The sequence below is a fragment of the Nicotiana tabacum genome, chromosome 6 (genome assembly GCF_000715075.1).
Source record: "Nicotiana tabacum cultivar K326 chromosome 6, ASM71507v2, whole genome shotgun sequence".
Taxonomy (NCBI): domain Eukaryota; kingdom Viridiplantae; phylum Streptophyta; class Magnoliopsida; order Solanales; family Solanaceae; genus Nicotiana; species Nicotiana tabacum.
Genome location: NC_134085.1, coordinates 118,892,674 through 118,916,965, shown reverse-complemented (window position 1 = coordinate 118,916,965; position 24,292 = coordinate 118,892,674). Strand labels below are relative to the sequence as shown.

The 24,292-nt window shown below is 36.7% G+C and overlaps 1 long non-coding RNA gene and 1 other non-coding gene across 2 annotated transcripts; both read left to right on the top strand.

Moving 5' to 3' along the window:
* Positions 1 to 8,273: 8,273 nt before the first annotated feature.
* On the top strand, positions 8,274 to 8,353 carry LOC142182415 (small nucleolar RNA R16). Its single transcript, XR_012711250.1, has one exon. It is a non-coding gene; the product is annotated as a small nucleolar RNA R16 (small nucleolar RNA).
* A 1,760-nt stretch (positions 8,354 to 10,113) lies between these two features.
* On the top strand, positions 10,114 to 13,209 carry LOC142181489 (uncharacterized). The gene is made up of 3 exons (XR_012710151.1): positions 10,114 to 10,152; positions 12,927 to 12,992; positions 13,105 to 13,209. It is a non-coding gene; the product is annotated as an uncharacterized LOC142181489 (long non-coding RNA).
* The last annotated feature ends 11,083 nt before the right edge of the window (positions 13,210 to 24,292 follow it).

The window sequence follows — 24,292 nt, the reverse complement described above, 5'->3', positions numbered from 1 at the left end:
CCACCCACTCAGTGCGCATGTTGTTCTTTCCTAACTTAACCCACTGGCTTTGGCCTTGAGGTCTATTGCTCCTTCACTTGCCATGATAACTTTCATTTCCGCTTGGAAGACCTTGCTTGTCATTGGTTAACCACTTTCTCTGTCAACCTTATCACAGAAAATACCTTTGATCCATTCACCCAACATCCTCGATCTGTTGCAATGTTCATGAATTGACATATACCAAACCTTTGTATTTCACATGAATCCCAAAGCACGTTGATTGTTACCAACTCAGTGCGCATGTTGTTCTTTCCTGACTTATGCTACTTTGATGTGCTAGCCAGATCCCGTTTTGTGCAATTGGAAAGCTAGTGGCAAATTTTGAAATCATTTCTCACTTGTTCTGACCAAACAGACTCAGGAAGAGGAAGTAAACAAGACAAAAGGAATAGAGTAAAGGACAATGGAAAGAGATGATTCCTAACAAGAAAACTACAAAGTAGAAACTTATCATATGTAGATACTCACTCTAATGACCATGACATCCACCTTAGGATTAAGTGGCCTAATCTGTCAAGCAAGTCTGATGTTCAACTCTTGTTATATCCCTAAACTGTGAAACTGGGCTTCAATGCTCCGATTATCCAATCTGATTAACGATCCTTATTCGACTTGTAGTGCCCGAAGGGTTTTCACCATCAAGCCTCTCTCATTTTGCTCTTTCTCTCAACTCACCATCGCCTTATGGTGCCTGTGAAGATTTTCACCAATAAGACTCTCTTATTTTGTTCTTTTCTTCTTATTTCCTCTGATTCTACAGATGACAAGGCATTAACCATGGTAAAAACATCATATACTCTTGGCATGTCTAAATTCAACACTCTCAAAGATTATTTGGGAGGTCTTTTTTGGACTGTAATATGGCTTTTGGACAGGGTTAGAAAGAAAGGATATCGTAAAGGCTCAATATAACTAAGACAGCGGGGTTAATTTATTTACAACTTTTGGAATCTATTCTAAAAGCTTTGCCCCAAGTTCTAAAACAAGGGAATTTGATTCTTTTTTTTCTTTTTCTTTTGATGAAGTTACTAAGAAAAACTGACCCACTTTCGATTTCGTTGGGATTAAGAAATATTTTATTTGGTATGATCGAACCGCAAGGCTATCTACGTATCTTGTGGTAACAAGAATCAGCTCAAACGTAGTTTACACGACTACTTTTGTTACTATTTTCCTTTTTTTTTTCTTTTTCTCTTTTTTCTTTATCTCTATTTTTTCTCTTTGTTTTTTGAATTTTCCTTTTGGAATGAACTTTCTAAAATAAACCTATGGGGACATTAACTTTTTTTTAGTACGACTCTAACTTGATTCCAAAAGAGGGGAGGTCAAAGAAATCAGTACAGGCTCAAAAGGGATACCAAAGGGCATAAAGTGTTTGGATAGCTGAAAGAGGGCCTCCCAATCTCTAAGAACACCAAGTATAACACATGCAACTTGAAAATGAAAATGAAGAACATGCATAGCATTTCTTTTGCAGCATCGGCATTGGTATCACTGATATGCCTTCCACTCTTTTTAGTGCCTTGTCAAGTACAGAACCCCCGTTGGGTGATTCCCTCTTCACAATGGATATCCTCCGTCAATTCGGAGAAAACTTTCTTGACTTTATCTTGTAACTTGAGATGCACTTGAACTCAAAGTATTTTTGCTTCAAATTGTCCGGGATGCACTCTCCTTTAACGAATTCTTGTCATCCTATTAACTTCCCAAATTATCTGCCCCAGTTTCACATGGTTCGGGATTCAAATGATCTCAAAATGTCCAAATCTGTACTTATTTCCCTCAAGTGTTCCTATCATCTTCAAAATTGCTTTATTGCTTCATGACTAAACTAACATTTAAAACCAGGCTGAGAATTATGCGTGCATGTCATGTCACTAAAATTAGCAAGAAAATAACTATAAAAGGAAAAGAGGACTAAACAAAATGACTAGAAATAACAGAAAATAGAAAATTGCATTAGACAGACGGTGAAAGGGTTTGAACAATAAGACAAGCAAATAAACTTGGGTACAACCCTGAAACAAACCTAGACAAACACTAAATGAGTTACTACGACTAAAGGAACTAGGCAAAGTAAAAGGATAGAAGGGTTTGATTCACAAGACAATATCCGAATTATAACCCTGAAATAACTCGGACAACAGAAATGACAACAAAATGAACCACCAAGACTCCTCCCCAGGTAACCAAGAAGGGAGCGTCTTTCCAATTACCAAGCTAGGCATCTTAGCCATTGAGTTCCACATCAATATTACCAAGACCATTACCAATTTCAATATCATTAACTTCACCAAGTGACTCCTTTGACCAACCCTTCGTCATTGCCAACCATCCCAACAACCTGTGCGTTGTCATGTACCTGTAGAGGACTATGTGTGACACTTGGGGTATTACTGCCTTGGACCACAATTATTCCTTTTTGAATCATTCTTTCTATTTCCCTTTTCAAAGCACAACAATCTTCAATTCTATGCCCTTGGACATTAGAGTGGTACATGCATCATTTAGTAGGATCAAATCCTTTTGCATATGGGTCCGGAGTATAGCCGAGGAGCGGCTTAATCAGGACAAAATGTTTTAACTTATCAAACAAGCTTGTGTAGGACCCCCCGATTGGCGTGAAACTATTTCTTTGCCTTTGTTCCCCTCTCTGCCCATATTTTCTAGGGTTGTTGGATGCTTGAAAATGCTGTGAATGCACATGAGAATTTTGGGATGCTGGTGCTCGCCCTAGGGAGTGACCTAGTAGTTGGACAGATGGTCGAATGTTGTTCGGAGGATAATACTGGGGTGGATTATGTGGAGTTTAGGGATGTTCATAGGGTCGGTATTGAGGCTGAAAGCATTTAGCAAGAATGCCCACTGGATCCTATCGTTGGCGGGGCTCAGCAACATCTTTTCTATCAATGGGAGGACTGTCCCGAGCAACTTGTTCGTTCCATCTGAAAAACTCCCTAAAACCTTCCTTTGGGTTTCTTTTCCATCTGAGATAGGGAGGAGCGGTCTGGGATAATGTCTATATTATACTGAAAGTGTCGCACAAAATCTTGAGCCATGTCATCCCATGTATGCCACTTACCGACATCTTGACGAGTATGCCATTCTAAAGCTTCCCCAGTCAGGCTCTCACTGAAATACGCCATCGACAAATCATCTTTCCCGCCAACACTTCTCATTTAACTATAGTAACCTCTCAGATGGGCTACTGGATCTCCACGCCCATCATACAAATTAAACTTTGGCATCTTGAACCCTTTCAGCTTTCTGGATATCTCATCTTGCTCCACTGTCTTAGCAGGCTTTGCTGTCTCACCGGGAGGCTCAAAATGAGGAGCGTAAGAGTATGGACCCGAGACCTTGATAATTGGTTCTAGAGCATAGCATTGGGCATCGGAGATTTTGAACACAGTCTCGCTAGAGGATCGAGGAAAGGTAGCAGGTGTATGAGCTACGAAAACATGAGTGGTCAAAGGTACGGGATATGAGGTGTTTTGGGGGGTGGAGTGTGAAAAGGTTGTGGGGAGATATCCTGGACTTGTGACAATGGCGGAATGGTGACAAGGCTTTCAGTGTAGTTAGTGGGAACTGATGGTGGAGGACGCCCATTAATCCAGGCTTGGTATATTTCGTCCATATGCCTTTTCAACCTTAAGACCTCTTCTTTCAACTCAGATTCTGACCCAATAATCTCCTTAGATGGATCAATAACACCCGTGTCCAACTCTTTGCCAGTCATGACTACCTTGCTCTTTGACCTTGTGTTGTATGGATGAGTTACCTTAAGAACCACAAACCAACCACTCTTCTGCTGAATGAAGATGACAAAAGGAACAAAATGGGGCCATCATGTTAGCATTAGGGCATTTAACAGCTAAAAATATCACATTGCGTGCAATGCACCTAGCAACAATTAACGGTTCAAGAATGACTTCAAGGGTCACAAGGTCACTTGGCATCGTCCCAATTTGTTCATTTCAATCTTCTCTTTTCTTTTGTTTTCTAGCACTTGCTTGCTCATTTTTCTTCCTCTTTTTTTTTAATTATCACTCTTTTCTTTCTTCTCATTTCTCACATCCCATAATTTCACCCCTTTTTTTGTTTCCTTCTTTTTCCCTTTTTCTTTTAATAAAATAAAAAAATGATTCGATCGAACCCTATGTAGGTTGCCTACATATCATGACGCCGCATGAATCTGATCTTTGCGTAGTTCGAGATAATCGGGAATAAAGTAAACAAACTAACGTTCTCTTTTTTTTCTTTTTTTTACCTTAATGACTAATCCGATGAGTAAAGAGAAATAAAAGAAGCAAAACCTTTTTTTTTGAATTTTCTAGACTTAATGTTCTATGTCATATTCTAAACTCAAGCTTAAACAAGCATATATTTATTTATTTATTTTGAAACAAACACTTTATGAGAAATTATTAAAGAAAAAACAAACCCTACAAGAAAAAAATATTTTTTGATTCTTTTTCTTTAGGAAGGAAATCTAAACCAAAGAAGAATATTTTGAATTTTCACTTGATATCCTGAAGAAAGATTTCGAAACAAGAAATGAAAAAGATAAAAAACTGTTTTTAGATTTGAATTTTTGATTACCTAAGAAAGAAACTCTGAAAATAAACCAAAGAAAAAGTAGGATTTTTTTTTCTTCTATGTACAATATCCTAAAATTCTAATGAAAATAAGAAAAGGTTTTTATTTTCATTTTTCATTAATTTCCCAAAGAAATCCTTTTTGGATTTTTGGAATTAATATCTTAAAAAAAAGCTTTTAAAGAGGTACTAAAAGAAAATTCTCTTCTTTTTTTTTTAAATTTTTAGTCTTAATGTACCAAAAGGAAGTATAAAAGTAATTTTTTATTTTATTTTGAGCTCTAGATATTAATTTCCTAAGGAAAACCACCTCAAATGAATTTTTTTCATTTCTAGAATTAGTATTCTAAAGAAAACTTCTAACGGAAATATAAAACGCAAAATCTCTTTTTTGAGATTTTTGAGTTATAACACACTTTTTCAAATACAAAATAGAAAGTACAATAACAAAAAAAAACTCTACATTACTGTACAAAACTAGAAGGTAAAAGACGACACAAAAAGAAAAACATACTCAAAGCATAAAAAATAAAAATAAAAATCTTCTTAAGCAACTCCTGAATAAGCGATCCTGACTAGATGGTCCTGGGGTGTCTGTCATGCTCAAACTTCGGTAAGTAGATCCACACATGTATGAAAAAACTCAAACCAACACTATGTGAGACAATAACATTCCTTACTAGACACATGCAAGATATGGTTGTGATTATTTTTCTAAAATTAATCTATGTGGCTAAAAATAGAAGATATGGCTAAGACCCCGCCAACCCAAGAACCTAAGACTTACTAGGAAGACCGGACCCTATGTGGGTTGCCTACGTATCATGCCCCGAAAGACGAGAATCAGGTATGTGTAGTTCGACCAGATTGGATATGGGCAAGAATTAAAAAAATAACTAATTTAGAGAAAATATATTTTTTGTCTTTTTTGAAAAATGATGAAATATATAAACTCTTTTTGGATTTATTTTTCCCCCCATTTTCTGATTTTTTTTTTTTTGAAAAATGATGGAAAAGTGCAAAATCTTTATGGATTTTTCATATTATTTTTTTTGGTCTTTTCCTTAAAAAAATGTGAAAGAAAAACATAATTGGACCCTACTTGCTTCATTTTTATACTTCACCCTCTTTTCTTTCTCACTTACCCTCAGCCATCATTGGTCAGCCAAATGACCCTTTTACCTTTGAAGAAATGCAACATGTGGTACGTAGGATGCATCAGGATGGTCTTTTATTTTTAGGGTACACCTTCCTAGATGGACTCAACCCCTGTGTTGAGTCCCCAAAGTCAAATGCACGTGATGCAAACAAGCGTTCCTACTAGGGATCCGGCATGAGGCTATGTTATTCTAGGTTTAAAAAACTGGGTTTATTTGTTCTAGACCTGGCTTACCCGAGCGGACAGCTCGAGCCCAGGGGGCAGTGTACCGGGAATACAGAAGCTTTACCGGCTTTGCAACTTGTCCGAACCTCATTCTGAAATTGGGATATGACTCTAACAGAAGAGAAGTCACATGAAGTGCACACTTCCCAGATGATTTAGAAGACTCAGAGAGAGGAGGGTTTCGTAACAGTTTATATACAGTTCAAACAATATCAAAGCGGTAAAAAAGTGACATTTAGCACATTAGGCTCAAATACGTAAAAATCAGATAATAAATAAAGCCAACTATAACAGATATTCTAAGCTCAAATTTTGAACCCTGAACCAGAAGTTCTAGGTTCTTAACCTCAGCAGAGTCGCCAGAGCTGTCACACCTCCTTTTTTCTAAACCCGGCAGGGTATAAGGAGTTTTTTCCAATTAAAGTGACAATCGAAATGGGATTATTTATATATTGTTCAGAGTCGCCACTTGGGATAGTTTATGGTGTCCCAAGTCGCCGGTTCAAATCCCGAATCGAGGAAAGATTGACTCTATTTTGTAGTCCGCGGACACAGAAATCCGGGTAAGGAATTATGTTAACCTGGGAGAAGGTGTTAGGTATTTCCGGGTTCCGTAGTTCTAGCACGATCACTCAACTATTATTATTGGCCTATTTATCTGATTTTAAAACACTTTTAGAACCTATGCATTTTTAACTTTTAAAACCGTTTTTATTGATTTAATGAATTATTTCAAGGTTATTTAAAACACATTGTAAGCCACGCTACATGAAATGCATCTGTGGTTCACGACACGTTCTGTTTAACCTTGTTGGAAATTGAAGTTGGGTCACATGAAATGCACACCCAGATTGGGATTTCAGTATCGTGAACATGTCATGAGAACCGTACCCATAATCACGATAATTTATTATTAACACACTTAAAGCAAATCATATTGGCCACTATACATTATAGAGTTAAAAAAACCGATGTAGGCCTATGAGAGTTAACACGCAACTTGCACAAGTAGTGTAACTAGAGATGTCAAGTAAAGGAAACTAAAACCATATTAATTTTTATATCCAATGATACTGATTTTTTCAAACAATTAAGAGGAAAAAGGTTATGGAACCAATATTTCTAGCATAAACTTTCAAAAAACATGATAAGGAAAAATCACTTTGTCTAATTGGTTTTAGTCAGATTATTCCAAACCAACCCATTCTTATGGAGAACAAAGATATATTTGGACATCAAACCTGCTTCAACGACCAACCAAAGATCCGATGAGATCCATTTTAATTATTGAACATCAATAATCCCAATAAGATCACAATATGGATATATAAACCAACATTCCCATATAAATGCAAAAAAAAACAAAAGGAAGAAATAATGGCAAAAAAAACGGCAATGAATCAATTATAAGGAAAATTCATCAAATGCCAAAAACAAAATGAAATTGAAAGCAAGAAATTGAACCTTTAATAGAATTTCAGACGGAACCTTCTTCCATATTTGATTCAATACAAAGAGACAACTCCAACATGAACCGTGTAACAGCAAATTCAAACAGGGGTCACGGACTTAAACCTCGAACTGCAACCTGAACCTCGACTCAGCCGCGTCTTAACCAACCATAGCAGCAACAAAAATCGAACAAAAGGCAACTAGAATTCGAACCTAAACCAGACTAAATTTGCTTGGCACGAATGGAAACAACGACTCTGAATCTCGATGGCAACTAGTGAACGGCAACGAATCTGAATCCACCTCTGTCCCTTCGCACTCTGTTTTTCGCTCAATCCTTTTACTGTTCAGTCACTCTCTATGCGTGTATGTGTATCTTCCGATGAATTTCAGTGAAAGAGGGCTGGGGTGTGGCGGATTTCAGGGCAAGGAATCGGGGTCGATGCTGTTTAATGTTATGGGGTGTAGAAGAAGATGGTTAGATGGGGAGGTCGTTGCTGGTTCTCTAGGGTTGCACAGTTCAAACTCTATTTAACCAAGATTTTCTCCATTATTTCTTAGAACATTAGCTTTTCTCTGTCAATTGAGTTTACAAAAAATAGTTATATAAATGTATAATCTGTTTATTTATTTATTTATTTATTTATTTATTTAAATAGCATCGAATTTACCCTTTTTCTTGTACTGAAAGATGTGAACAAGGATATATAGCTGGTGCTTAAACTGAAATCGTTGTCTTTTCCTATATAAAAAAATTTCGACTTTTTTCTTCTATTTTTTTTTAAAAATGATTTTCCTATGGCATATGATGATATTACCAGAGTAGATATTGAATAATTCTGTTGATTATTTACTCCGCTTATTATCTAATGCCATATCTGAAATGTAATATTTTTTAATTTTTTGTTTAATTTTTCTCTATTTAGTTTTATTTTCTGCTTGATAAGTTTGCTTATAATTGCAGTAAAGGAGGCAAATGATGATAAACAAAAAACTTATACTACACACGCGAAGAGTAAAGTTTGTCTGAAGGAAATTCTTTCTACGCGAATGCAAGGCACAGGTCGTGAACGCGGAGCGTTGGGGGCGTTACCCTTCGCAAACGCGACCTGGCTATCGTGAACACGAAGGCCATTATGGCAGGGACTTGGGGGAGGGGTGAAATACTCATCGTGAACGTGTCATTTGGATCGCGAACGCGGAGGCTGGGGGGGAGAATGACTTCACGAACGCGGTGGGTATCACGCGAATGCGAAGGCTTTGGGCCGCTGCGTCTCGCGAATGTGAAGAAGGCCTGACCAGCGATTTATAAACAGAGGCAGAATAGGATTAAACCCAAAATTTCATATCTCTTTCCCTATAATCAGACCTTGTGCGATTTTTGAAGGGGGTTTCATCACCAAACCATAGGTATGTGTTCTTAGATTCATTTCTTTCATTATTCATCAACACCATTAGATTTCTAGGCCTAAATCTTGTTCTTTAAGGGTAGAAATTAGGGATTTTAAGAGAATTGGAGATTTTACAAATTTAGGAATTTAGACCTCGATTTCGGGTCGGATTCCGAAACTAATTGCATATTTGGGCTCGTGGGTGAATGGGTATTTGGGTTTTGGTCCGAACCTCGAGTTTTGACCAAGTGGGCGCGGGGTTGATTTTTGGGGTTTTGGGGAAAAATGTTGGGAAGCTATAATTAAGCATTGAGTATGAGTTCTTTAGCAATTATTGATGTTCATAAGTTAATATTGGCTAGATACAATTGAATTAGAAGTGGAATCAAGAGGGAAAGCGATAGTTGAGGCTTGATTCGTGGTCGTGGAATCGAGGTAGGTTTTTGGTCTAACCTTAGCTTGAAGTAGGGGTGGGCATAAAATCCGAAAAATCGAATTCCGAACCGAACCAAATTAATTTGGTATTTCGGTTTCGGTTTTTTTGGTATTTTGGTCTAATTCGATACTGGATTTTCGGTATTTCGGTATTTCGGTTCGGTTTTTAGTTTTATAATTTTACTATTTCGGTAAACCGAAATACCGAAAATTTGGTAATATAGCATACAGCCCAAACCCAATTACCTATTTTATAGGCCCACGCCCATCCGCGTCCCACTCCCACCCAGGCCCATCTCCCCCAACTCTCATCCCAAGCCCAAGCCCAATCAAATAATCAATTACCCAAGTCAGACACTCAGAGTCTCAGACTCAGTTAATACACTAGGGCTGGGATGTTTACATTAGGGCTTGCTTACTGCTTCAGTGCTTAGGAGATATCATCGAGAAGAAGAAGAAGAGAATCGACTGCGAGTCTAGGATATCAGTCTGCGAGTCGAGTTACGACCAGTCGACATTCGAGCTCGAGTCTTATCTCATCTTCACCAGTTAACTTCACTACTTTTGTAAGTTTTGTAAATCCTATCTCATTCTCGTGATCTCATCCCAGTACTCGACTACTCTTTGAGGTTTTTTTAGTTTTTATATTTTTAAGTTTTGAGTTCTACTCTCGACCAGTTGCATAAATTTTTTAATTTTTGATTTTATGCATCAAACTAATTTAGGGTTATAGGCGGCGATTTCCAGCTCGATTCGATTCCTCACGCCTCACAAATTCTGGGCAAACGAAGTGTCGACTACTCTTGTCCTGTTCCAGTGTTCCGAGCTCGATTCAATTTCAATTTCAAAGGTATGTTTCGCTTTCTTTTGGTTGTATTGCTGATTGAATGAACTGTTGTTCCGAGCTTTTCCCTTTAGTAGGAAAATATCATCTGTATGACATTCATACTGTTTAATTCATTTGCTTGTATAATAACAGTTGTGAGTACACGACTATGTGTTAGGCTTACCATATGATTACTTTGTTTAGGTCTGATTTTTAGAACTTTACCATATGAGCAACTAACAATAGCAGACTGCTCTCTTTGAAAATCATGAAATACAGTATCTTCTAGTATGTTGGCTTCTAGAATTTCAAGAAAAGATTTAGTCACTCTCTTATTCTTTAACCCAAGATCATTTGTTGAACAATAGAGTCATTGAAACCTTCAACTTTTTTTGACTTTGGGCTATGAACTACTTGAACCTTTTCCTGTATTCAATGAAAATTAATGGACCTCAAATTTGGCCCCCTCCCTTTTATGTAGATTTTGGTTTCAAAATAACAGTTACTGGGAATTTATGTTTATATTTGTTTAATTTTGTAAGGTAGCAAGGTAGTTAATTTGTTGATTCTTACTGATAGCAAGGTAGTTAATTTGTTGATTGTTAATTTATGTTTATATTTGTTTAATTTTGTATAGATGGAAGATACAAGTAAAGTAAGTGATGTTGGTTCTAGTGAAAGTTTACCTATTACGGTAGATAGTAACACCAACACCATTGATAGTCAAGATTCCAAGAAAAGGAAAGCAATGCAACCTAGGTCTGACGTTTGGAACCATTTTGATAAATTTGAGGTTAATGGGGTTGGGAAAGCACGGTGTCGATATTGTAAACAAGCTTATGCTGCTAATTCATCTAAGAATGGAACAACAGGATTGAAGAATCATTTGCTTAGATGCAAAGAATACCCACTTAAAATTGCAGAAGATAATAGTCAAACAAAGATAAATTTTCAATCTTGCCAAAATGATGAAGGATCAATTTGGAAATTTGATCAAAAAGTGGTTAGGAGGGCCTTAATTGAGATGATAGTTACTGATGAACTACCATTTAGCTTTGTAGAAAATGAAGGCTTTAAAAAGTTTATGAGAAAAACTCAACCACTATTTCGTATTCCTTCTCGTAGAACAATAACAAGGAATTGTTATGAAGTTTACGGTGAATTGAGGCAAAATCTAAGAAGTTCTTTTAGAGAAGCACAACCAAAAATTTGCCTAACAACAAACACTTGGACTTCATTACAAAGAATAAATTATATGTGTTTGACAGCCCACTTCATTGATAGGGATTGGAAGTTGCATAAAAGAATACTTAATTTTTGCCCTATCACTAGTCATAAGGGTGAAGAGATGGCTAAAGCTATTAGGGATTGTTTGCTTGAATGGAAATTAGACAAGGTTTTCACTATTACTGTGGACAATGCTTCTTCAAATGATGTCACTGTCAAAGAATTGTCTAAACAGTTAGATATGTGGAAAACTAATATGATGAGTGGTAAACATCTTCATGTGAGATGCATGGCTCATATACTAAATCTAATTGTGCAAGATGGTTTGAAAGAACTTGATGCTTCTGTGACACGTGTTAGAAATATTGTGAGGTATGTGAGATCTTCGCCTGCAAGGACCTTAAAGTTTAAACAGTGTTGTGCACATGTAAAGGTAGAATGTACCAAAACATTGTGTTTGGATGTTCCTACCAGGTGGAATTCCACCTATTTGATGTTGGATACAGCACAACACTTTGAAAAAGCCTTTGACAAGTTGCATTTTTTTGATGATGGATTTTCTGCATATCAATGTTCTCATCTTTGTGAAGATGGTGGTAATGCAGGTCCTCTTGAATCTGATGATTGGGTGAATGTGAGGAATGTGAAAGAGTTTCTTGCAAGATTTCACGAGCTAACTAAAAAAGTTCCAGGTTCACGTTATGTCACTTGTAATTCTCATTTTGAGGATGTATCTGAACTTTATTGTCATTTGAAAATGTGTTTAGCTAGTGAGGATGGGCATTTGAGAAAAATGGCTCAGCAAATGCAAGAAAAGTTCAAGAAGTATTGGGGTGAGCCTGAAAAGATGAATAAAATGATTTTTATTGCTTCCGTCTTGGATCCACATAACAAATTTGAATATGTTGAGGGAGAACTTGAAGAACTTTTTGGGGAGGAAAAAGGGAAGAAAATAAATGCTGAGGTGTATGCTTATATGAATTCTTTATTTGGAGAGTATCTAAAAAAGTATTCAACCGAATCTTGTCCTCAATCTCTATCTAGTTCTACTTCATCTAACAACACATCTAATTCACCTAGTGGGAGTGTTATAAGTGCATCAAAAATAAGGACTAAGCTTAGCATAAAGAAACAAAAGGAAGACAATGGAAGTGGGGGTGCTAAATCGGAGTTGGATAAATACATTAGTGAAGAACAAGAGCCTTTTAGTGAAGAATTTGATATCTTGAGTTGGTGGAAAACACATGCTCCTAGATTTCCTATTCTTTCGGAGTTGGCTCGTGATGTGTTGGCAATTCCAATTTCTAGTGTGGCGTCGGAATGCGCGTTTAGCACTGGTGGCCGTATTCTTGATTCATTTAGGAGTTCATTGACTACTAAATATGTGCAAGCTCTTATTTGTGTTCAAGATTGGCTTAGAGAAGAGAAGAATCCTATTAGTGTTGAAGAAGACTTGAAGTATCTTGAGGAACTCAAGCTTGGTAAGCTTTAATATTTTGTGTGTATTTTAATTCAAAATAATATATCATGCTTTTTCATTTGTATGACATATTTGGTCGTATTATCTTTAGATATGGAAAATAATGGAAGCACTACTAGCATTGTTTGATGTATAGTTGCAACTTGCATCTTGAGTGGTAAGTTTAATACTCTATTTGTTTGGTGATAATGATATACTTAATAGTTTGTAGTTTTGTTTTATTATCATCAAACTATAATATTCTAACTTATGATTTATATTTTTTTTAGGTTCAAGTGCAATCATGCCCCGTGCTACTGCTCAACGCTCCGATATTTGGGAATACTTTGTGGTGAAAGAAGATAACGGAGAAGTTCGCAAAGTAGAGTGCAAACATTGCTCTCTCTGTTTTTGTTGCACTATGTTTAACTGTTTAAGACTTTAAGTGTTAAGACTGTTAAGACTTAAGACTTAAGACTGTTGCAGTTGCAGACTTGCAGTTGCAGTTGGCCAGTTCAGTTGCCATGTATTTAAGTGTTAAGACTGTTTTTGTTGGACTGTGTTTTTATTGCACTGTGTTTAAGTGTTAAGTGTTAAGTTGATTGCCAGATCTGGCGTGCAAGTTTGCAACTGCAGATTGCCAGATTGTGAAGTTGTCTAGAGCAGAATAATATGTTATTCTTGTTTCAGGCTTTCAGCCATGAGCCATGTGCACATTGTGCAGTTGTGCAAACACTTTAGCATTGATTATTCATTGATTGTTAGCATTGATTATTTGATTATTCATTGATTCTTGTAGTTGTGCAAACACTTTAGATCGTGCAAACACTGCCGTTGTGCAACCACTTTAGAATTTAGATTGTGCAAACACTGCAGTTGTGATTCCTCTTCCAATTGTGCATGTGCAATTGTGCACTGTTAGGTTAGGCGTTAGCATTTAGCAATTTAGCATTGATTATTCATTGATTGTTAAACCGAAACCGTACCAAACCAAAATAATAAATACCGAACCGTACCGAAATATTTTGTTATGGTATTTGGTATACACAATTGATAAACCGAATACCGAAATACCGAACCGAAATTCTTACATACCGAACCGAAATACCGAACGCCCACCCCTAGCTTGAAGGAATAGGTGTTGTGCCTTATTTGATATGTGCTGGTGTAGTGTACGACGTATAGGTGTGGTGACGAGTATCTATACGTTGGTGTCATGCATGCCCGTGAGTCTTAAATTGTAATCGTTGTGATTCTTGATAAGTACTATATGTAGACATGTAATTTTTGACACACCCCAAGATTTTACACACTTTAGCGTAAATATTTAGTTTTGGTTTAGTATCGCTATTCTAAATAGTTTTGACTCTTTTACTTTATTTTATCATAAAAATGAAAAATTACAAAAATATTTTCTTTTATTTAGCTAATTAATATCGTATCTAGTTACTTTTAATGTATCTACCTTACATAGAATTTAAAAATACAAAAATAGTTTCACTTTGTTTTTACGAATATTATTTTAACTTTGCAATGATAATTTCATTTTTATCTTTTAGTATGATATTTGAAAAATACCAAAAAATAGGTTTGTTCTAACGGTTAGTTTTATTTTAATAGTTATTTTACTTAAGTAGTATTAATTAGTAAATGAGATAGTATTTTTAGTCTTGTTCAATGAGAAAGAATAAAATTTGGGCTCAAACAACCCCTTTTTAGGCCTAATTTTCGGACCTAGCCCATAATTCCTAAGCCCAATACCCCTAAAACCCTAGAAAGACACTTAAAACAACCCTAAACCTATTTTCTTCTCTAAGCTTCAGCCGTTTTTCTTCATTTTTGGCACAACCTAAAAACACCATAAGCCTCTTCTTCTCCATCCAAAACCAACGACAGACCTGAAGCTCCATCAACATCGACCCCTGCTCACTTCAACGAAACCAGCAGCCGTTTTCCAAAATTAAAAGGCTATCCTGATGCATCTTATGTGCTACATGTCGCAATCTTCAAGGGTAGAAGGGGTCATTTGGCGGACCAATAATGGCTGAGGGTAAATGAGAAAGAAAAGAGGGTCAAGTGTAAAAATGAAGCAAGTAGGGCCAGTTATATTTTTCTTTCACATTTTTGTTAAGAAAAAGACAAAATAATAAAAAATCCAAAAAGATTTTGCACTTTCCCATCATTTTCCAAAAAAAAAAATCCAAAAAGAGTTTACATGTTTCATCATTTTTTCAAAAAAAATAGACAAAAATATATTTTCTCTAAATTAGTTTTTTTTAATTCTCGCCCGTATCCGATTTTTCCGAACTACGCATACCAGATTATCGTCTTTCGGGGCGTGATACGTAGGCAGCCCACATAAGGTTCGGTCCTTAGTGAGTCTTAAGTTCTTGGCTTCGAGGATCGTAGCCAAATCTTGCCTCTCTAGCCACTTTTGGCGGCCGTTTTGCAAAATAGGGCTATTTTCGCAAAGTGGCTTATTTAATTGTGTCCGGAGAGTCTTCAATCCACAATTAGGTGTCTCTTTACTTTAAGGTCCGTCCTTGTCGAATTTGCATGTCTAGCAACTTTTGGCCACGTAGGCTATTTTGCAAAAATCGCCTCGATCATGTCTTGCATGTGTCCAGTAGGGAGTGTTGTTGTCTCACATAATGTTCTAAATCTTTAACTCTATGTGGTTTTAGTTTTCTCATACAGGTGTGGATCTACTTACCGGAGTTTGAGAACGACAGACACCCCGGGACCATCTAGTCAGGATCGCTCATTTAGGAGTTGCTTAAGAAGATTTTTTTTATGTTTTGGCCTGTTTTTCTTTTTATGTCATCTTTTACCTTCTAGTTTTGTACAGTAATGTCGAGTCTTTTAGGTGATGTTAGAATCTATCATAGTCTAGTTAAGTTTGTCGAGTCTTTTGTTATTGTACTTCCTATTTTGTATTTGAAAAATGTGTTATAAATCAAAAATCCAAAAAAAAAATTGCGTTTTTATATTTTTGTTAGAAGTTTTCTTAAGAATACTAATTCTAGTAATTAAAACAAATTCCTTTGAGGTGGTTTTGCTTAGGAAATTAATATCTAGAACTAAAAATAAAAATTGCTTTTATATTTTCTTTAGTATATTAAGACTAAAAATTCAAAACAAAAGAGAATTTTCTTTTAATACCTCTTTAGAAGTTTACTTTAAGATATTAATTCCAAAAATCCAAAATAAAAATTCTTTTGAGGTTCTTCATTGGAAAATATATAAAAAAAATATTCTTTTTATTTTCACTAGAACTTTAGGACATTGTACATAGAAGAAAAAAAAACATACTTTATCTTTTTATTATCTTCAGAGTTTCTCCCTTAGGTAATCAAAAACTGAAATCCAAAAATATTTTTTATCTTTTTCATTTCTTGTTTCGAAATCTTTTTTCAGGATATCAAATGAAAATTCAAAATATTTTTCTTTGGTTCACTCTTTAGATTTCCTTCCTAAAAAAAGAATCAAAATATATTTTTCTCCTCTAGGATTTTTTTCTTTCTCCTTAATAATTTCTCATAGAGTATATGTTTCAAAAAAAGAAAAAGAAAAAATATATGCTCGCTTAATATTGAGTTTAGAATAGATTATATAATATTAAGTCTAAAAAAGAGAGATTTTCTTCTTTTTCTCATCACAGTAGTCATTAAGGTAAAAAAAAATGTTAGTTTATTTAGTTTATTCTCGATTTTTCAGAACTACGCTTGGTCTGATTCATGCGGTGTCATGATACGTTGGCAACCTACATATGGTTCGATCGAATCATTTTCTTTAAACAAAAAAAAGAGAATGAAGTTGTGGGACGTGAGAAATGAGAAGAAAGAAAAGAGCGATAATCAGAAAGGAAAAAAAGGAAAAAAGGAAAGAAAATGAGCAAGCCAAGAAGTAATAGAAAAGAAAAGAAAAGAGAAGATTCAAATAAACAAATTGGGATGATGCCAAGTGACCTTGTGACCCTCGAAGTCATTCTTGAACCATTAATTGTTGTTAGGTGCATTGCACGCAATGTGACATTTTTAACTGTTAAATACCCTAACCTTAACATGATGACTTCATTTTGTTCCTCTTTGTTATCTTCATTATAGCAGAAGGATGGTTGGTTTGTGGTTCTTAAACTGGTAACTCTTCCCTACAACATAAAGTCGAAAGGCAATGGCACACAACAACGGAATTGAGTTGGCTGATACTAATTCCCGAAAGCAATTGGTTGAATAGGACAATGGGTTGGTTGAATAGGACAATGGGTTGGTTGAATAGGACAATGGGTTGGTTGAAGAGGTAAGGATGTTAAGACAACACATGACGGATATGTATCAGGATTGGATGACTGGGAAGGCACCACCCCCGCCACCACCTAGCTTCGTAGATGCTACCCTTATCCAAACTCCGGTCATAGTGTCAGATGATCCCCCATACTCACCAGATTCTCCCACTTATCACAACTTTCCCAACCACCCTAGTAGCTCTATCACTCGTCCTCCAACTACCTTTCCCAAAAATTTCCCTCCTATCATATCCCCTATCCCCACGATCACAACTTCTCAATAATAGTCCCTTTATAGATCCAACAATGAACACCCACTCAAAACTCATGATGACTAATATTACCCCTCAGAGGTTGCCCACAAGGTCCCTAACTCATACAATCATAGCCCTCATAATGATCCTCATGTTGAAAATGAAAAATTCATAGGAAAAGAAGGGCGAGATGAGATATCCAGGAAGCTAAAAGGTATAGAACAGTCCTTAAGGAGCATGAAAGGGATAGAAAATCATATTAACATGTCTTACAATGATTTGTGTATGTTCCCTGATATTCATATACCCGCGGGGTTTAAAATACCAAAGTTTAACTTGTATGATGAGCGTGGAGATCCAGTAGCCCATCTGAGGGGTTATTGCAGTGAAATGACAAGTGTTGGCGGGAAAGATGATTTGTTGATGGCGTATTTCAGTGAGAGTTTGAGTGGGGCAAACTTGGAATGGTATATTCGTCAAAATGTTAAGAAGTGGCATGCATGGGATGACATGGATCAAGATTTTGTTTGACACTTTCAGTACAATCTAGACATTATTCCAGACCGCTCCTCCTGTCTAAGATGGAAAATAAACCCGAGAAAAGTTTTAGGGAATTTGGGCTCAGATGGAGGGAACAAGCTGCACGGGTCAGTCCCCCGGTTGGTAAAGAAGAAATGGTTGAGCTTTTCCTACAAGCCCAGGGCCCACCTACTTCAGTCATTTGATCCCGGCCATGGGTAAACCTTTCAATTATGTGATAAAAATGGGGGAGGTGGTAGAGAAAGGAATCAAGTCAGGCAAAATCATGAGTTATTCTGCATTGAAAGATACTACAGAAGACATTCAGAACATCTCAGTAAGTTTGGGTGTAAGGAAGAGAAATAGAAAAGATGTTGTTGAGCCCCGCCAACGACAGGATCCAGTGGGCATTCCTGCTCAACGCTTTCAGCCTCAATATCGACCCCATGGATATCCTTGTGCTCCAGATAATCCTCCCTAGTGCTACTTCTCTCCACAAAATCCCCAAAGTCATACCTTACCTTCCCAGTACTCCATCCACAATGCACCACCATATGCTCCACATCCACAGGATTCACGATGGCCTGCACCATTTCCGCAAATATCTTACCCTCCTCCTCAAGCATATCAACCACCTACCCACAAAAGTTTCCAACCGAGGCCAGAGTACAAAATGAAAAGGCAACAGGAAAAAGAAATACTTTCACTCCTATTGGAGAATCATATGCTAGTTTGTTCCAAAGGTTGAGGCAATTGGACATGTTGAAGCCGATTCAGATAAAAATGTTGAACCCTCTTCCAAAGAATTTTGATTATTCTCAAAGGTGCGCATATTGCTCTAATGCCTCGGGTCACAATATAGAAAAGTGTTGGAATCTGAAAAGAGCAGTTCAGAAGCTTATTGAGGCAGGTGACATTGTCGTGCAAAATCCAGATGCAGTAGACACTAGCCAAAGTCCATCGCCTGTTCATAATGAGACACATATGGTGGGTATAATTTGTGTTGAAAAGTAATATGAGAACTCTTCTGATATCCTCGGAGGGCCACTTACCGCAAAGCTTTTAGCGCTATCACTCTCGGTTCCAGAAGTTGATCTTAAGAACGAGCCGGCAAAAGGGACCCAAAAGCAATTTTCTAAGGTCAATATGATGGAAACTTTTGAAGGTCCTAGTACTGTTGATGTGGAACTTGGTGGCTAAGATGTTGAGCTTGGTGATTGGAAAGATGCTCCTTTCTTGGCTAGCCAGGGAGGAGTCTTGGTGGTTTATTTTGTTGTCATTTCTGTTGTCTGATTTATTTCAGGGTTGTAATTTGGATGTTGTCTTGTGGCTCAAACCCTTCTATCCTTTTATTTTGCCTAGTTCGTTTAGTCGTATTAACTCGTTTAGTGTTATCTAGGATTGTTCTAGGGTTGTAACCCCAGTTTAGTTTGCTTGTTTTGTTGTTCGAACCCTTTCACCGCCTGTTTAATGCAATCTCCAATTTTTTTTATTTCTAGTCTGTATTTGTTTATTTCTCTTTTTCTTTAATAGTTCTTTCATGGTGACTCTAGTGGCATGACATGCATGTAGAATTCTCAGCCTGGTCTTAAAGGTTAGTCTAATCATGAAACAATGAAACAAGTTTTGAAGATGACAGGGACATTTGAGGGAAATAAGTAAAGATTTGGATATTTTAAGATCATTTAAAGCCCGAATTGTGTGAAACTGGGGCAGATAGTTTGGGAAGTTAATAAGACGACAAGAATTTGTTACGAGAGAGTGCGTCCCAAACAATTGGAAACAAGCAACTTTCAGTTCAAGTGTATGCCAAGTTACAAGATACAGCCAAAAGATTTTGCTCCAAACTGGCAGAGGACATTCATTGTGAAGAAGAAATTACCCAACAAGAGTTCTGTACTTGACAAGGCACTAAAGAAAGGTGGAAGGAATATCTGTGATATCAATGTCGTTGCCTCAAGGAAGTGCTATACATGATCTTCAATTTTCATCCTCAAGCTACATGTGTTGTACTTAGCATTTTCAGAGATTCAAAGGCTCTCTTTCAGCTACCCAAACACTTTATACCCTTCGATATCTCTTTGAGCCTGTGCCGACTTCTTTGACCTCCCCTCTTTTGGAATCAAGTTAGAGTAACAACAAAAAAGTTCATGTCCCCACAGATTTGTTTCAGAAAGTTTATTCCAAAAGAAAATTTCAAAAAGAAAAAAAAAGAAAGATAAAGAAAAAAAGAAAGATAAAGAAAAGAAAAGAAAAAGAGAAGAAAAAAGAAGAAAAGAAAAAAATAGCAACAACAAAAAGTATCTTTGTGAACTACGTTCAACCTAATTCTTGTCACCACAAGATACGTAGGCAGCCTTACGGTTTGGTCACACCAAATAAAATATTTCATAATCCCACAAAGTCAAGAGTGGGGCGGTTTTTCTTAGAATCAAATTCTCTTGTTTTAAAAATTGGGGCAAAGTTTTGAAATGGATTCCAAAAGTTGTAAATAAATTAACCCTGTTTTATGATATAATTTCTTTCTAACCCTATCTAAAAGCCACATTACAGTCCAAAAAAAGACGTCCCAGATAATCTTTGAGAGTGTTAAGTTTAGACATGCCAAGAGCATATGATATTTTTACCATGGTTAATGCCTTGTCATCTGCAAAATCAGAGGAAATAAGAAAAAAAGAACAAAATGAGAGAGTCTTATTAGTGAAAACCTTCACACGCACCATAAGGCGACGGTGATTTGAGAGAAAAAAAACAAATGAGAGAGGATTGATGGTTAAAACCCTTCGGGCACTACAAGTCGAGTAAGGATCGCAAATCTGATAGGATAATCGGACCATTGAAGCCCAGTTTCACGGCGCAGAGGTATAACAAGAGTTGAATATTAGACTTGCTTGATAGATTAGGCCACTTAATCCAAAAGTGCATGTCATGGTCATTAGAGTTGGTATCTACATCTGATAAGTTCTTACTTGGTGATTTTCCTGTTAGATATTATTTCTTTCCATTGTCTCTTTACTTTGTTCCTCTTGATTTGTTTAATTCCTCTTCTTGAGTCTGTTTTATCAAAACAAGTGAGAAATGACTTCAAAATTTGCTACCAGCTTTCTAATTGTACAAGGCGGAGTCTGGCTAGAGTAGTATGCGCACTATGTTGGTGACAATTGACGTGCTTTGGGATTCATGTGAAATACAAAGGTGCGGTATATGTCAATTCATGAACACAATGAACCAGAAGAGGGATTTGGGGTTTGAACAAATCAATGGTGTTTTCATTGATAAGGGTTGACAGAGAAAGTGGTTAGTCAATAAACAAGAAAGGAATTTCAAGTTGAAATCAAAGTTACCATGGCAAGTGAAGGAGCAACCTCCCTCAAAGTCAAGGCCACAAACCAGCCACCATGTTTAAACTCACAAGTTTTCTTTGTTTGAAACAGGGACGAAGATTATGTCCAAATCAAAGCTTGGAAACTTGAATTTTTCAAGTGCAGTCCCCAAATCTAGTCAGCACAAAGGTTGTTTGAGAAGGTTTTTACTTGCTAGGCGTTCCCCTAGTTGAAATGACCATTACCTCCTAGGCATTCTCCCTAGTCAGAAGAGTTTTTAGTTTTCCTTAAGTTCAGGGGTCCCGCCTGAAGAATAGGGTCATTTTTAATTTTCTTAAGTGGTTAGTCTTTAGTTTTTCTTGAGTTCAGGGATACCTCCTGGAGAATAGGGTCAGTTTTTAGTTCCCTTAAGTTGTTAGTATTATTTTTCCTAAATTTTAGGGGTCTTGCCTGGAGAATAGGGTCAATTTTAGTTTTCTTAAGTTGTTAATCTTTAGCTTTCTTTAAGTTCAGGAGCCCCGCCTGGAGAATAGGGTCATTTTTTAATTTTCTTAAGTGTTTAGTCTTTAGTTTTCCTTGATTTCAGGGGTCCTGCCTGAAGAATAGGGTCAGTTGTTAGTTTCCTTAAGATTTCAATATTTAGTTTCTCTTAAAGTTCAGGGGTCACACCTGGAGAATAGGGTCAATTGTTAGTTTCCTTAAGTTTTCAATCTCTAGTTTTTCTTGAGTTTAGGGTCCTGCCTGAAGAATAGGGGCAATTTTTAGTTTAGTTATACTTAGCTTATAGTTTTCCTTAAGCTCAATCTCACAGGAGACACACATCCTAGTCGAGTTTTTAGTTTTACCCTCATCATTGCATTCTTCATCAATAGCATAAGTGATTTACAGTTTCGCTAACAACTCACGAATCTTCCTAGTACAAACTGGGGCAGAAAATTTTGTTTGTTTTGTTATTTTTGATTGCAGGCACCCACCTGGAGAACGAGGGACAACATTTCAGAAATTGGTTTTAGGTCCAAATCAAAGAAGCACCAGGAACCCGCCTGAAGAATGGGGTCAACTTCCAATTTCGTTCGAGATCAAGCAAGAGGATCCCACCTGGAGAACGAGGGCCAATATTTTAGAAATTGGTTTCAAGTGCAAGTTAGAGAATCGTCAGGATCCCGCATGAAGAACAGGGTCAACTTTCAGTTTACAAGTTCAAGTTAGGGAGGCAGCAGGATCCCACCTGAAGAACATGTTCAGTTTTCAATTTCTAGTTAGAGAAGCATCAGGAGAATCCCTCCTGAAGAACAGGGTCAACTTTCAATTTTCAAGATTCATCAACTTTCAGTTTTTAAGATTCAAGTCAAAGACGGTAGGATCCCGCCTGGAGAATAGAGAAAATTTTTAATTCAAATCAGAAGTAGCACGAGCCGCCTGAGGAACAAGTTTTTCAAGCTCAAGTCTACTCCATGTTCAAGTTTATTTCAAGTGCAAGCAGCAGGATGCCAGGCTGAAGAACAGGGTCAACTTCTAGTTTTCTTCAAATTCAAGTCAGCAGGATGCCCACCTGAAGAATAGGGTGAATTTTCAGTTTCATGTTGAAGGAGAAAGTGGAGATTCAAGGAAGATTCAAGACAAGAAGTAGATAGAATATTGTATTTTTCTTTTATATTTTGCTGTAATTTTTCCTTTTATTGTGATGTAATAACAAGACCACGGACCGAAACCTCGACGGAATGAAACCTCAATCGGCTCTCCACCTCAGTATACTCCATCACTGTTCCTACTTCTGAACTACACGTGGCCTGATTCCTTTATAGCCAAGAATATGTAGGTAGCTCAGATACCAGGGCTCGATCATGTTCTCCTTTCTTTTTGCTTTTTGTCTCTTTAAATAAGGGTCTGGTCAAAAAACCTGTCTCATCGTTCTTTGTTTGAAAACTTTTCGAGTTTCCAGTCAAAGAGGGGCAACTGTAGACATGTAATTTTTGACCCTCCTCAAGATTTTACACACTTTAGCGTAAATATTTAGTTTAGGTTTAGTATCGCTATTCTAAATAGTTTTGACTCTTTTACTTTATTTTATCACAAAAATGAAAAATTACAAAAATATTTTCTTTTATTTAGCTAATTAATATATTATCTAGTTACTTTTAATTTATATACCTTACATAGAATTCAAAAATACACAAATAGTTCCATTTTGTTTTTAGGAATATTATTTTAACTTTTTCAATGATTTTAATCTAATTACATTTTTATCTTTTAGTATGATATTTGAAAAATACCAAAAAATAGTTTGTTTTAACGATTAGTTTTATTTTAATTGTTATTTTATTTAAGTAGGATTAATTAGTAAATGATATAGTATTTTTAGTATTGTTTAAGGAGAAAGAATAAAATTTGAGCTCAAACAACCCATTTTTTAGGCCTAATTTTCGGACCTAGCCCATAATTCCTAAGCCCAATACCCCTAAAACCCTAGAAAGACATTTAAAACAACCCTAAACCTATTTTCTTCTCTAAGATTCAGCCATTTTTCTTCATTTTTGGCACAACTTAAGAACACCATAAGCCTCTTCTTCTCCATCCTAAACCAATGAGAGACCTGAAGCTCCATCAACATCGACCTATGCTCCCTTCAACTAAACCAGCAGTCGTTTTCTAGGTTTTGGCTGAACCCTGAAGAGACCTTATTCTCCTCCACACAAACGGGCAGCCTTCATCACTCAAACGAGAACCCAACGAAAAACGGAATCTCCCTCACGCCATCTCCATAACCACCTTCAGCCGCCGACCAACCCTCCCAAGCCATCGCTCTATCTCCAACCATCGCCAGTCCACCGCTGGACAGCCACCACCATAACTAGTTTCTTCTGCTATCTCCAAACAGCCATTGTTTCATCTTCTTCAACCCTTGACACACCTTAAAAACCTAGACATTAAAAAACCCTACAGAACCCTAGTGAGAATAGACATAGCCATTTCCAAGAACCCTAATCTTCTTCTTCTTCATTGAAACTTAACCAAGAACCCTAGAGACCTAAAGAATCTCTAGCCCCCGGCGACTATCTTCAGTCCAAAACAAGAGCAGCGACCATTCTATATTTAT